Source organism: Bemisia tabaci, chromosome 10 (genome assembly GCF_918797505.1).
Source record: "Bemisia tabaci chromosome 10, PGI_BMITA_v3".
NCBI classification, from domain to species: domain Eukaryota; kingdom Metazoa; phylum Arthropoda; class Insecta; order Hemiptera; family Aleyrodidae; genus Bemisia; species Bemisia tabaci.
Genome location: NC_092802.1, coordinates 14433465 through 14448882, shown reverse-complemented (window position 1 = coordinate 14448882; position 15418 = coordinate 14433465). Strand labels below are relative to the sequence as shown.

At 39.9% G+C, this 15418-nt stretch overlaps 2 protein-coding genes across 3 annotated transcripts in view; one reads left to right on the top strand and one right to left on the bottom strand.

The window, feature by feature from the left end:
- Positions 1-15418, bottom strand: part of LOC109037684 (glycosyltransferase 25 family member) — a 323369-nt gene that overhangs the window by 220759 nt on the left and 87192 nt on the right. The window lies entirely within an intron of this gene.
- Positions 1-15418, top strand: part of LOC109037686 (cannabinoid receptor type 1A) — a 276308-nt gene that overhangs the window by 191373 nt on the left and 69517 nt on the right. The window lies entirely within an intron of this gene.

The window sequence follows — 15418 nt, the reverse complement described above, 5'->3', positions numbered from 1 at the left end:
CCACGGTTCTCGAGTTTTTTCTAACCTTTTCCGGCTGTTTTTGTTTTGAAAGTATATCGGTACGTGTATGAAGGACCCCTGAACGCTTGCGTAGCTGTGTCTTTGGTCTCTCAGCTCTTTTAAAGGGTGAAACTTTAGTTTCTGGTGTACGAAATCATTATGTAACCCTGCACGTATGGTGTTTTCTTGCTGGTGTTAGTGTTTTAAAGACCTCATGATTGCCAGATTTCAGTGAACTCTTTCATTTCTGTCCCCGACGCGCATGCGCTTTAAAGGGGAAATTTGGCAACAAAAACTTATTACCAGATATAATCCTGCTTTATGTCCAATCATATTGGCCGTACCATCAGCTTCTCGCGGTCTAGACACCCGCGCCTTTTCTCTCAGAAATTACGGTTTTAGACTTAGAATTCGCACCGAAGACGAGTCGTCACGAGTCCTCTACCAGATCTTTCTGATTACGGGACCACAATCGCAGCGCACGGCGCGCATCGCGGCGGCGGCGGCGTATCGCGACGGCGGCGGCGTTCCGCGCGCACGTGACTCATTGCCGCATCTGTAAATACACTCTGCTTCAGGTCACTGACTGCAGGGATAAACACTGTACCGAATTCCGCCTGCCTAAATTATGGAAGCAAGGACAAAAAACTCGCAACTCTCTCAAAGCATGACACAAAACAAGGACATGGACTCACACGCACGGACTTTAGAAATTGGCAAACTGGAAACATCGTTAAAGGAACTTTTGGATTCAGTCAACTTAATCCGAAATATGATCTACGACATAGACAATGAAGATGGCACACCGGAGATAAAAATTGGGAAGAAGAACTTCAATAAAGGAAAGGACACCAGGAAAAACCTCATGGACACTATGAATCACAAAAAAGAATTAATCAAACTGATTAAAACGGAACTTGACGGATTAAGGAACAACACAGAGACAAAAGGACACAGAGAACAATTGATGACCAAACAAGACACCGAAGAAACTGAAATGGATATCGAAATTAAGAACGAGCTGAAAAGGAGAAGACAAGAAGAATTAGACATCTCATGTGACGAAATTTTCAGTGATGATGATATTTTCAAGGATAAGCCCCTAAAACGAACAAGATTCTCTACAACGAAAGGACCGAAAAATATGAAGCAAAATACCAAAAACCGACGTAACTCTTTACCTCTCAATCTGGGAAGCCAAAGGAATATTGATTTTGAAGAATTCACGAATACTCTCAAGACTCAAATAATTGCAGATCAAGCAACAATGATGAAGAAACTCCAAGAAGAGAACGAAAAGAATTTTAAGAAACTTCAAGAAGAAAACTCTAAGGTACTAAATGAACTGCTCCAGAAACTGGGAAATATAAAAGATAATTTGAAGAACCAACCTGAATCCAGTAATATTGAAAAAGAACTTAAAGAGAGTAAAGAAGAAATAAATAAACTTAAAACCGAGAATAACAAATTGACAAAAATAACTTCTGAAATGAAAGATGAACTAAAAAAACTTAAAGAAAACATAGAAAAAACCAGTAAAACTCAAAAAGAAGAAAATAAAAAAAAGCATGAGAAGTTAGACAAAATAAATAAAAATATGTTAACTGAAAAAATGGCCGAAAAAGTCTTCAAAGAAACTAGCAATAAACTAGAATTGAAAGATTCTAGAGAAAAAATTCAAAAATCATTCAAACAAAATATTATAAACAAAGATGACAATTTAATAAAAATACAGACATCAATTGAAGGAAAAACCGGAAACGAGACAATGAAAGTAATAGGAGGTGTCTTAGATAATATTCCCGACTTAACAGTAACGGCAAAGCAATATTCCCATGCAGTCATTTTGGGCGGACCGATCGAACAAATAAAGAAGATTGAAAAAACACTTGAAAAGGAAGAAGTACAAACTAAGACTCTAAAGCCGCCAGGGACTGTCTTTCAAATAAATTATATCGACGAAAAAATATCAACTGAACGAATCCATTATCATCTTTACTCCAAGAATATGAAAGGCATACCCGGATGGAATGAAGAAAAAGTGAAAGATTCAATGACCATCTTTATTGACACCAAAAGTTCCCGGAAAGTAAATAATAGAGAATATATAAATAGACGTGTCGTTCTTAGGGCCACAAATGGACTTGAAAAATTTCTTGCCTCAAAATCCAAAGTATTTATTGGCTTCAGCAACTGTCCTATCTTTCCAACTGTCGTGGTATCTCCCTGCGTAAAATGTGGTTCAGTGTTTCACAACACTAAATCATGCGAAGAAGAAAAAGAAGTATGCTGGTCCTGCGGCAACCCTGATCACAAAAGTAGAGACTGCAAAGAGAAGAAAACACCGAAATGCTTGAACTGCATCAGAGAAGGCAACAAGGAAACTCAGCACTACCTATTGGACGAAAAGAAATGCATCATCTACAGAAAAACACTTGAAAGAGCAAAAAGAATTGCGGGCATGTTGGAAAGACCGGAAGAGACACCCGTCACATCAAAGGAGGGCAGCTTTCACTATCGTCAGTTTCCAAAACTAGATAGCATGGAAACTGAAGACGATGTTTCAACATGCTAAATAAAAATAAGAACTCATTTGAAATCCTTACAGATAATGTACTCACCGCTGATATTTCTATCCCTAAAGAATTAACCTGTCAACACACCTGTTTGATTTCCAGATGTATGTTTTGTTTTGATCATAGATCATATTTCAGATTTAAATTCCATATGGTGTCGACATAATCGTAAAATGATTACTTGTAATGCATGCAAAGATGCCTATTTGCCACCCCTAAAAATGCCTTGTGGAAGGATAATTAGACCCACATTAACGGTTCCTAGATGGTCAATTGTTGATAGTAATCTCTCCCCCGATAATAATAATTTTTCAGTTCCCCCCGGTCTAAACTTTGCTAAAAATAATGATAATTTTATACTTAATACAGACGATTCTGACGATACTTTCCTTACTGAAAAAGATAAGATAACCATCAAAAATGTAAAACTGGAAGACATCATCTCTCATCACTCCCCACCTAATAATAAACTGAATATCACATACACCCAATCTATAGAAACACCCCCCAAAATTTCTGAAATTCCTAACGTCTCCGACTTGAATAAAAACTGTGAATTCTCTTTATTACTAGGAAACGTAAATAATAATCCTTTATCTCATGATATACTAAAAAACATTGTATCCAATCGTAAATTATCAGGATGCATTATGACTGAACCGAATATAAATAAAGCTAAATATGATAACTCCTTCTCAAGCATTGATCTCTGGACCACAGCTTACACTACTAAACACCTTATTGGCTCCACAAAAAATTGGGAAGCAGGACCATTCTACATCTCTTATGAATGGCGAGATATTACTATTATCGGTGTTTACCTATCACCTAATGATAATAACATAGAACTAAAAAAAGCTCTTTTCATCCTAGAAAACAAAATAAAGAATTTAAATCGCCCCTTTTTACTACTAGGTGATTTTAACGGAAGATCCCCTGCCTGGGGTGACGTAAAATACAACCCCAGGGGCCACATTATCGAAGAATGGATTTTTGAGAACGAACTCCTAATACATAATAATCATGAAAATTTCATACCTACCCTTTATCAACTCAAGAGGCTTTGAATCAATCCCCGATCTGGTCATTTCCAACTCTGCCCTTTCAGAACCGAATTCAAATCGAAGTTCTAGATTCTTATGTATTGTCCGATCATAGATGCATTATTGTTAATATTCTAGATACAAATTCCAGTAACTTGTCACCTAACACTATAAAGCCCGAAAAAACAGGTTGGTTCATAGATAAAAAAAAACTTCCTTTGTTTGTTAAAGCAATCAAAGAATTAACATCTAGATATACTGATAATTGTCAACTATCTCCATCTCTATGTGAACAAATTATCTCTGAAGCATCTGATACCATCTTTGTACGAAAATCAACTGTTACACCCCATACTCCACTTTATTGGTGGACAAAAGACATCGGTAAATGTAGACAAAATTGCCAAAAACTCAGGCGTAAAATTATGAAATTGAAAAGGAAAAATCTTCCTCTCTTAGATAAACTTAATGAACTTGATACACTTAAAAGTGAATTAAATACCAAAATTAAAGAGTCAAAAAAGAAAAAATTTACCGAGCTTTTAAACGATCTTGACAACGATATATGGGGCAAGGGATTCAAAATCGCAAAAAACCGTTTAAAAAATCCCAAGTCACACGATGAGTGCTCCTTATCTGAGGACGAGTTACTTAGTGAAATCACCAAACTTTTTCCAGACCATGGCGACGTGACATGGAACGAAACCATTGTTAATAATGATGAAATCCCTGCAATATCTCACGAAGAGATGAGAACTGCAATGAGTAAACTCAAAAATGGAAAGGCTCCTGGTCCTGATAACTTCATACCTTTAATCACTAAAATTTTCATAGACACGAACCTAAAGAAATTTACTGTCATGTGTAACACTCTACTTAGGGAGGGCTGTTTTCCTAGAGCTTGGAAGGAGGCCAAGTTGATACTTTTTCCAAAGATTAAACCAGGTAATCCTATTAAGTCCTACAGACCTATATGTTTAATTAATACACTTGCCAAAATCTTCGAACGAATTATTGCCAATAGATTGGAAAAATCCTTCAATCTTGATGTAAGACAACACGGATTCAGAAAAGGCAAATCTACCCTGACGGCTATGGAATCAGTTAAAAGAATCTATGATTATCACATGCGTAAATCAAGAGGTAAAAGAGGATTACTATGCTTGGTCTCCTTGGACATAAAAAATGCTTTTAATAGCATAAACTGGATTGATTTTATCTCTACTCTTTGTAAAAGAAATGTACCATCATATCTCGTTAGAAATCATATCTCTCTGATAGGTTTCTGGTCTTTCCAAATTTCAAAATTAAACTCAATTCAGGTGGTGCTCAGGGTAGTATCCTGGGCCCTCTCATATTCTTAATTATCTTTGATGAAATTGTTAGAATTAGATTTAACCAAGGAACTGATAAAAATGTGTACGCAGATGATACGCTTCTGGCCTTTGAAGTAGAAGATAGGAAAGCTCTTCTCTCCGAAACAGAGAAAACATCAAAAAAATTAAAAAGGAATCTTAGAAAGAAAGAACTATTCATGGAAGAAAGCAAAACAGAAGCTATCATTTTAGACGGTAGAAAAGAAGATACTAAAGCCAAAATTAAAATTGACGAGACTTTGATCGAATCGAGCGAGATTATGAAATATCTTGGCTTTTTTATTACAAAAAATTTAAACTTCTATAAACATTTAGAATTAACTTGCCAGAAACTTAATAAAACCGCTAGTCATTATCGACAAATTCTTCCCAACACTTTCGGCCCTTCTTTCTACAAACGCAAAATTATTTTTCAAGCATTGCTCTCTATAATCTTTTATGGAATTACAATCTGGATCACAGCCCTTCAATGGAAAAAGACCACTAAGCTATTAGAAACTTCTATTCGTCCTCTTAAAAGGACTCTGATTTGTGGATATAAGTCGGTATCTAACTTTGCTCAAGATGTCATCTCTGGGGTACCCCCAATTGATTTGTTGATTGAATTAAAATTCAGAATTGCCAAGAAAGAGGATAGATTAGTAGTTGATTCAGATATTAGAAAGAAGTGGAGAGCAAGATGGAAAGATGAAACTGGAAACAAATGGATCAAAACAGTCATTAAGGATTTAGATGCCTGGTTGGACAGAGACCACGGATTTCCGGATTTCTACGTTACACAATTTATTTCAGGTCATGGTTCCTTTGGCTATTATTTGGAAAAAAGAAAAATCATTGATTCACCCCTATGTTCTTGTGGCCAAATTGACACCCCTGCACATGCATTTTTTGACTGTTTTGTAAATAAGGACAACTTAAAGAAATTAGAAAACGAAGTTAATAATAAGATCACAAAAGATAATTTATTAGATGTAATGTTGGCAAATAAGGAATTTTGGCATAAAGGATATAATTATATAAAAAATATTTTAGATAATAAGAATAAATATTATAAAGATAAGACTAACAATGTACAAATATGTAAACCTCTCCCCGATGTAGTGTCTTCCGACGGTCCCGGGGCCTCTTCCTCGGGACTTCCGTAAACGCCTCTATTTTATGTGTGATATATATATCTGTAATGTAAACTTAATTAACACTTAGACTCTTTTTTATACATCTCTAACCTGGGCGATGGATATATCCTTGATATTTGCCGTCCTTTTATCGTATATCAAGTAATTAAGTTGTTATTTATATGCCTAAATATCTTTAACAATACTCTATCTTATGTTATATACTTATCTTATGTAATATATGTAATATTTAAATACGATAATAAAGATAGAAGGGGAGTGTCCCTGATATAAAAAAAAAAAAAAAAAAAAAAAAATAGTAAATACACCGAGATTTTTTTTCAGTGTATAACGGCAATTCTCGATATGCTTGCACGATATGGCAACGTCGAAGTATGCGTCACTTATCAGCGGACGCGGGGATGCAAATCGGCGATAATTACTCTCCCGGTCAAACGGGGCGGGCAAAATTGGGGGGCCGGGGGCGGGGGGAGCCGAGGGTTGAAGGGCATTGAGGGTGTTATGATACGCTGATGTTGGATTCGGGTGCTTTTGTGCGTTCCGTTCGGTTTAATTACCCCTGCTCTGGAATCTCGCGCTCCACAAATCAACGCGATCGCTTCGGCGAATACCATGTGAGGATCTTGTATGTATGCTGTATGGTGTAATATGCCGCGCCAAGAAAAATGAACCTTCGGGCGATGCCAAGTTTCCTGTGATAAAACACGACCATCCCTGTAAATTTATGAATATTTTTCTTCCAATGGACCACTAGACTAGAGTACCGATATTGAGAGAGTATGGCCACTGGTGTTACCACCTTTGATTGGCTTAGCCATCTGAGGCTGAATGGAGCCCTTAGGACCCAAAAATGGCGGACGCCATGAATTAATATAATGCAAAATGACTCAAAATGTAGTTTTTTTTGCTTATCGTAACGAGAAATTTACTCAATTTCACTATTGCAACTTTTTTACATATTTTTAAGACTAATCATGTGCGATTTTTGAGAAAAATGATCTTAGATGTAGTAAGGTTGGCAGCAAGTGCGGTTGGTGTTAACCGTCAAAAGTTGGCAATGACCCCCCTCCCATCCACAAAAACCAAATCAAAGCACCGCCATTTTTGGTTCCTAAGCCTCTCCATGGGGCCCTGTGGCCATACTCTCTTAATATAGGTACTCTACACTGGACAAGGCAAGAATTTCAGCATTCTGATACATTTATCTTGAGCGATATAAAGGGGAAAAACTTAGAAAAAAAGACGAGGAGGAAAAAAAAGTTGGATATGAGAAAGGAGCGAAACAGAAAAGAGGGGGGGGGGGATAAATTAAAACCGAGGGACCAGCTTATTTTGAGGAAAAAGAAGCAAACCAGAAAAGAAAGAAAAGAGCTGAGAGGTGAAAAGTGACTAATATGAATGATTGGCCGAAAGGGGGAAAGAAAAGAACGTTCTAATGCAAATAGAAGATTTGCATTAAAGCATGCCGCTAAATTGATGGAGATTGAAAACGAGAGTGATTCAATTCCACAATTTAGGGGTTAGGTTGAGATGGGGATAGTGAGAAATTTTGGAATATTAAATGAGATAATTGAATAGTACGTTCTAATAGGCACAGAAGGTGCTTATTAAAGCAAGTCGGCTAATTGCATGAAACCTTCACTATCGGAATAGTGAACGTGGCATGCAATTAGAGGAGTGTACCTTTTTGGGATAGCCCAAAAGCAGGACAGGCGATGCACCTGTGGTGAAGAGTGAATTAAACCTGTAAAGAGAAAAATATTAATACGTAGGGTGATGAGGCAGCGCTTGTGGCATACCTTTCATCACTAACGCGATTACTGGAGAGAGCCAAGCTTGACTTCAGAGAACCGGGATGAGGTAACGTCGGTTTCCTTCGTACAGCAGCAGAGCAGGCGCCAGGTGATCACGTTGCTTCGTGGAGACCGTCGATTGACGGGACTTGCATAGAGCGGGAAGGTGTCCTTTCCAACGATGGAGAGCCAGAGTCCTTGTCCTTCTTCACAGAGTCCACCTTGGCAGGGGCGTCGGGTAGAAATTCTTGATCCGGGAGAGACTGCTTCCGTGGTGAGGTCCGGGTCCGTCTTCTTCAGCGTGCTGGATACAAGTGACTCGAAGGGGCGAGCGGCTGACGTCTTGAGCGCCGCGCAAGAGCCAAAAGGAACCGAGCGGGGACGGCCGCTAGGTGGGGGGCTCCAGGGGGAGCGGATCTGTGTTTGCCGTGGACTTTGAAAGTTGGATTGAAGTTGAGATTTGAACTTTATTGGTCGATAAAGGTTTGAGCAGGTCGGGCTTAATGAGTACTTCCAGAATATATATAGGTTTTGGGGGTCTTTATTGAACTGAAGCTAAAGAAAGTGAAAAATTTGGAAAATTTGCAAGTGGATAGGACTCTAGGTAGCGAAGAAATATGGATGTAATGGAGATAAATTTGAAGATAATTATGAAGGAAAGGTTGGAAACATGAAAAAGGTATTTAAGGCGAGTTATACAATGGTTAGGAAGAGCACTTTCAATTTAATAGAAGGTAAAGGACACCTTTAAGGACGCACGAATCTGGGAGGCGGGTCAAGGTGTGCAAATTTGGAATAATTTATTAGTTACCGCGGGCGCGCAACGTGATTGATCGGTGCAAATTGAGAGAACCCTACAGAGTGAAGGGGGGGGGGGATAAAAAATGAGTGTGATGAAATTTCTTGAAATTGCTCTAAGTTTGTTCGATCGGGATCGAACATACTCCGGGGGTTGAACCAACGTAAGTTGGTTCGAAAGCTAATCGACGGATCGTACAAAATGATTAAATCTGCTTGAAGCTGTTATGCATTCCACACGTGTGTGAAGTAAATCGCCACTTAGATGGGGTGGGTTTTGGGTGGGAAAATTAATAGGAGATATCAACATATTATTTACATTGTAGTTATCTTAATGAGTAATATTCTATCAATAATAATTAATGTGACCGAAGTAATACCTAGATAATTAAGTGAGTGAGGTTATAATTGGGTAAGTAATATTAAGTAAAAATTAATATGTAGATAATTAATTTGGATAAGTTAATACTTAGAAAATTAACTTGAAGAGAATATTAGTTGGATACTTAATGTAAAGAGATTAATGTTTTCTTAATTACTTAAAGTGAAGAAATTATGATAGAAGAGTAAATAATTTATTCCATAATACTAGTTCGTTCTCCAAAAAAAAAATTAGAGAGCATCGCCGAGGTTTTAAGGCTCTCGGGGTTAATTCAAGTTTTAAATACTTAATAGTAATAAATCATTTTTAAGGAATTAATGAGAATAAAGTAATATTAAGTATAGGAAATTAAATTAAATTAAAGTTAAGGTAGTGAGTTGAAAAGATTATTGTCATAAATTATCAATAAGTATTGTTTATTTATTTACAACGGTTATTTCATTCTCCATGACTGGAGAGTATCGCCGAGATTAATATTCTCAGGGTCGATTGACGAGGGTAATTTGTTGTTAGCTATCGAGAGCTGAGTAAGATTTAAAGGCTACTAAGAGAAAGTTAATGACTGCAGAGAGCCTGAAAAAACTGCTGAGAGAAGGTTTTTTGTGGCCGCGGTAAGAGCCGGGGTAAGTCCGCTAAGAAAGGTAGGTTGGCCGCGGTAAGAGCCGGGGTAAGTCCGCTAAAAAAGGTTGTTGGCCGCGGTAAGAGCCGGGGTAAGTCCGCTAAGAAAGGTAGGTTGGCCGCGGTAAGAGCCGGGGTAAGTCCGCTAAAAAAGGTTTGTTGGCCGCGGTAAGAGCCGGGGTAAGTCCGCTGAAGAAGGTAGGTTGGCCGCGGTAAGAGCCGGGGTAAGTCCGCTGAAGAAAAAGTTGGTTGGCCGCGGTAAGAGCCGGGGTAAGTCCGCTAAAAAGGTAGGTTGGCCGCGGTAAGAGCCGGGGTAAGTCCGCTGAAGAAAAAGTTGGTTGGCCGCGGTAAGAGCCGGGGTAAGTCCGCTGGAGGAAAGTTTTGTGGCCGCGGTAAGAGCCGGAGTAAGTCCGCTAAGAGGTGGTTGCATCTGGGTGCTGGGTTTGCAGCGAAACAGAGCAGAGGAGTTTTGGCCGCGGTAAGAGCCGGGTAAGTCCGCTAATCAAGGTTGGTGGCCGCGGTAAGAGCCGGGGTAAGTCCGCTAAAGAAAGGTTGGTTGGCCGCGGTAAGAGCCGGGGTAAGTCCGCTAAGAAAAGTTGGTTGGCCGCGGTAAGAGCCGGGGTAAGTCCGCTGAGAAAAGGTAGTTGTCAGCAGATGCTGAGAGAAAATTCTTGGCTTGCGAGGGGCCGAAGAAAGGGAGAAAAATTAATAATGAGAAAAATAAAACTAAGAAATTAAAGATAATGTGGCTGCTTGGAGCCTTACAATGTAAAAAATAAAACCGAATATGGCATAGTCGGTTTGGCAAACGTGAAGTCGAAGCCAAGGAAAAAATAAAAATACAAAGGTTGTTTTGTCAGATGATTATGATTTTCTAAACATGAAAATTTCGAGTGGTTGACGAGAAGAATTTACATTTTATCGAAATGGACCGAGACTGAAATTGAATCTTTTAAGTCTCAATTTCGGTGTTTTTTCCCTCTGAGAGCGGCCACTGTATGCCAAGGACCGTAAACGTGGTACTCTCGTCTTTTTGTAATGAGGGAGGTATTTCTCGTTTTGCAGGCGCTACGCCAGTGAAGAACTGGGATGCGCTGCTAATCCATTGTTTTAGTTGTGAGACTTTATGATTATAAAAGTTGTCGAGTCGGTTTTGCCAAGTAAGCGCATTTTTGACGGGCACTAAACCAGCGGCGGCTGTGTCCGCATAGGCATAGGATTCTTCCACTGAGCAGCCGCGAAGTTCGGTTTCGAGTTCTCTGATAAGGTGCGCCGTTGCCGATACGGAAGACGAGACTCCAAATATCGGGTGATCACGAAGCAAAGTGTTGTGATCCTGATTATAAATTTTGCACGAGGTTGCCAAATTGCACTCAGATTTTTCGTGATTATCACTCAGGTAGCTTACGCATAATCCTTTTGGTTGAGTGATTGAAAATTTTCGGTTGCGTTGGATTTTACGAAATTGTAAGCAACGATTGACTCCATGATTCTTCAAGCATAGAGGGCATCGATGCGGAGCGTGAATTTTTTGATGGTTGATAGTCGAGATTAGAACTTGAGAAGGCTCTGCGGCCGGAGCTATTCCCATCACGGCGTATCCCAGTTTGGTTTTCAGGGCAGTAGGAAAACCGGGACCGAGAGAGATTGTTTCGCCGCACAAAAGTTGCGGTAAAATATCAAGACCTATTAAAATTTCAACAGGTGCATTCACCTTGTCAAAATCAGGATCCGCCAAAGGATAGCCCGCAAGACGGTAACGGACTTCCGGTGAAATTGGCGTGGATGGAGTCGGGCTGGAAATTTTGTCGAGAACAGTTACAAACTGATCTCGAATCAATACTTTACCGTGGTGCTTGAGGTTGATTTTGGTGATGCCGCGAATCGGAACAGGATAGCCAGATATCCCGTTCACCGGATTGAGGTTAGGATCAATGCTGCATTGAAGGGCACGAGCGCATTTGGTCACAATTATCGTTGTTTGTGATCCTAAATCAAGGATGCCTCTTAGCATTGTTGCTTTCTTCGAAGAGGAAACTTCGACCTGAACAGTGGCCAATAGGATGACCGTATCGGGTCGGGAGGTTTCGCCGACCATGGTTACCGAACTTTTCGGTTTTTCGGCAGTAGTCGGGGTAGGTGGAGGGGGGTGTAACCATGTGTTGTGTGGCTCGTTACAAGCAATGCAGCGAAAATCTTTGTTGCATTTTTCGGTTGTATGCATGCCGCTAAGACAGCGCTTACAAAGTTTACGGGCTTTTACAAGCTCGAGCCTTTGAACAAATGGCATATCTCTAAATTTTAAGCACCTATAAATCGGGTGAGGCTCTGAGCACAGCACGCAAGGGGCAGGACTGCGCTGATTTTGTCCAGAAGAGTTCTCAGACTTGTCGTCCTTTGTGGTGGTGACTAGAGCCTTGGTTGAATTTTTATTTGACGAATTATTCGGAGCATTTTTATTTGAATTTGATTGCGCATCTTTATTCTCCTTTCTGGATGTTACCAGATCATCAGCGTATGCGGCCTCTTTCTCCAGGAAGGAAATAATTTCCTCCAATTTTGGATATTCCTTGTTGCTGCCTCGGTGGTCCTCTAATCGTCGCCACAGCTTTGGTGATATTTTTCGGGAAAGAATTGTGACAAGCACACCGTCGAAAGTGGCTGTAGCGTGACCCAAGGCATTAAGAGCCTGAGTATGCTCTCGTACTTTGGCGAGCAAAGAATGTACTTGCTTATTTTCTTTAATTTCCGGGAGATCTAGCAACCCTGCAAAATGAAAGAAAATATGCCTCCTGGTGGACTGGTACCTTTTGCAAAGGAGATTCCAAGCTACCTCGTAATTTTCGGTGGTTATATCAAGGCTCTTAATTAGATCGAGGGCTTCACCGCGCAAGCTACCTAAAAGGTATTGAAATTTTTCAACTTCTTTTAGATGAGGAGAATTGTGCACAGATGCCAGGAATAAATTGTAATATGTTCGCCAATTTTCAATTTGACCTGAAAAGTGGGTTAACTCTAATTTTGGCAAGCGAATTTTTGGGTTAAAACCGCTGAAGGCGGTGTTTAACATTGTTTGATTGATCATCGTCTGAAAACCAGAGGCATCTTGTTGTTTAGACGTATCGTTCTTCTTTGATCGTTTGAGATATTCAGTTTGAGCTTCCCGCGTAAGTCGCTCAAACTCGACTTGAAGTCTATCTGCTTCTAAAGGTGAATCAGGATGAGCGACCGAAAACTCGATTGCTTCATCCATTAGCATTTCGAAACGCTCGCAATACTTTTCCAGCCTTTTGAATGAAGGAGAGAAGGCTTCTATGTCATCCTCGTCCGGCACCTGCCGGAAAGCATCGCGTGTGTTCCGGGCGAGTTTGCAGAGGTTTGCCAATTTGGCAACGATGGATACCCCTTGCAAATCCCCTGCATTTGTATTGTTGTTGTGGTGCTCATCATCATGTTGGTCATTGTTATCATGATTATCGTGGTTCAGATGAGCCTCATTATTTTCGTCGTCGGAAGACATTTTAAATAAGGAAGAAAAAATGAAAGGTTATGAATGAGAGGTTAAATAATTCGAGATAAAGAGCAAACGTTATTTCAGGAATGTCAATCTGAATTATACCTAGTTTGATTACGAAACAGCAACTGTACTAGGATTTTTCGAAGGTTCAGAACCTGGTATGCTTTACGGTCATAAAGCTTCGTCAGGATTTTCTAAGGTTGAGGACCTAGTTCAGCACCGATATTTCGCTGCTGCGCTAGGATTTGAAATGAAGGTTGTGACAGGTTAATTAAGTGGACGTATTCCTAAGGACTGTTCGCACTCTATTCCGGTTTCGAGCATTAAGAGTTAGAGATTTTATGCCAGAAACTAGATCCGGCCCGAGGGACCAATTTTATGAGCGATATAAAGGGGAAAAACTTAGAAAAAAAGAAGAGGAGGAGAAAAAATTGGATATGAGAAAGGAGCGAAACAGAAAAGAGGGGGGGATAAATTAAAACCGAGGGACCAGCTTATTTTGAGGAAAAAGAAGCAAACCAGAAAAGAAAGAAAAGAGCGAGGTGAAAAGTTGACTAAAATGATTGGCCGAAAGAGGGAAAGAAAAGAACGTTCTAATGCAAATAGAAGATTTGCATTAAAGCATGCCGCTAAATTGATGGAGGTTGAAAACGAGAACGATTCAATTCCACAATTTAGGGGTTAGGTTGAGATGGGGATAGTGAGAAATTTTGGAATATTAAATGAGATAATTGAATAGTACGTTCTAATAGGCACAGAAGGTGCTTATTAAAGCAAGTCGGCTAAATGCATGTAACCTTCACTATCGGAATAGTGAACGTGGCATGCAATTAGAGGAGTGTACCTTTTTGGGATAGCCCAAAAGCAGGACAGGCGATGCACCTGTGGTGAAGAGTGAATTAAACCTGTAAAGAGAAAAAGTATTAATACGTAGGGTGATGAGGCAGCGCTTGTGGCATACCTTTCATCACTACGCGATTACTGGAGAGAGCCAAGCTTGACTTCAGAGAACCGGGATGAGGTAACGTCGGTTTCCTTCGTACAGCGAGCAGGAGCAGGCGCCAGGTGATCACGTTGCTTCGTGGAGACCGTCGATTGACGGGACTTGCATAGAGCGGGAAGGTGTCCTTTCCAATGATGGAGAGCCAGAGTCCTTGTCCTTCTTCACAGAGTCCACCTTGGCAGGGGCGTCGGGTAGAAATTCTTGATCCGGGAGAGAACTGCTTCCGTGGTGAGGTCCGGGTCCGTCTTCCAGTGTTCCGATATTAAATCCCTAGCGAGGAAGAAAAAAAATCCCTAGATTTCGCTAAAAATCCCTAAATCCCCAGATTTGCTCAAATATCCCCAAAAAATCCCTAGATTTTGCAAAAAACCGCCATTTTTAACGTAGAATCATGACGTCATTCGATGTATCGATTTGCAATATTTAAATCTGATTGGCTCGTTTGAATTTTGCCGCTCTCTGAAAGCAGTGCTAATCCAGACCAATAAAATGAAAGAATATTAGTTGAGTTCTTCTTATTGTTTTTTTACTGTTGAATGCAGTTGAATGTCAAGTACATCGAGTGAAGCAATCGTTTTAATTTTCGGCTTATTTACGGGGAAAATAGTGTTGCCAAAAAGGCCTACAAAATATAGATGAAAAAATATTTTCGATTGTCGAAGCTAAAATTGAGGTTAAAAAGTCGATTTTTGCGTACTTTACCTCATCAAAACAAATCCCTAGATTTCCTGAAAAATCCCTAGATCCCTAGAAATTCCGGAAAATCCCTAGATCTAGGGATAAATCCCTAGACATCGGATCACTGCCGTCTTCTTCAGCGTGCTGGATACAAGTGACTCGAAGGGGCGAGCGGCTGACGACTTGAGCGCCGCGCAAGAGCCAAAAGGAACCGAGCATGGACGGCCGCTAGGTGGGGGGCTCCAGGGGGAGCGGATCTGTGTTTGCCGTGGACTTTGAAAGTTGGATTTGAAAGTTGAGATTTGAAATTTATTGGTCGATAAAGGTTTGAGCAGGTCGGGCTTAATGAGTACTTCCAAAATATATATAGGTTTTGGGGTTTTTATTGAACTGAAGCTAAAGAAAGTGAAAAATTTGGAAAATTTGCAAGTGGATAGGATTCTAGGTAGCGAAGAAATATGGATGTAATGGAGATAAATTTGAAGATAATTATGAAGG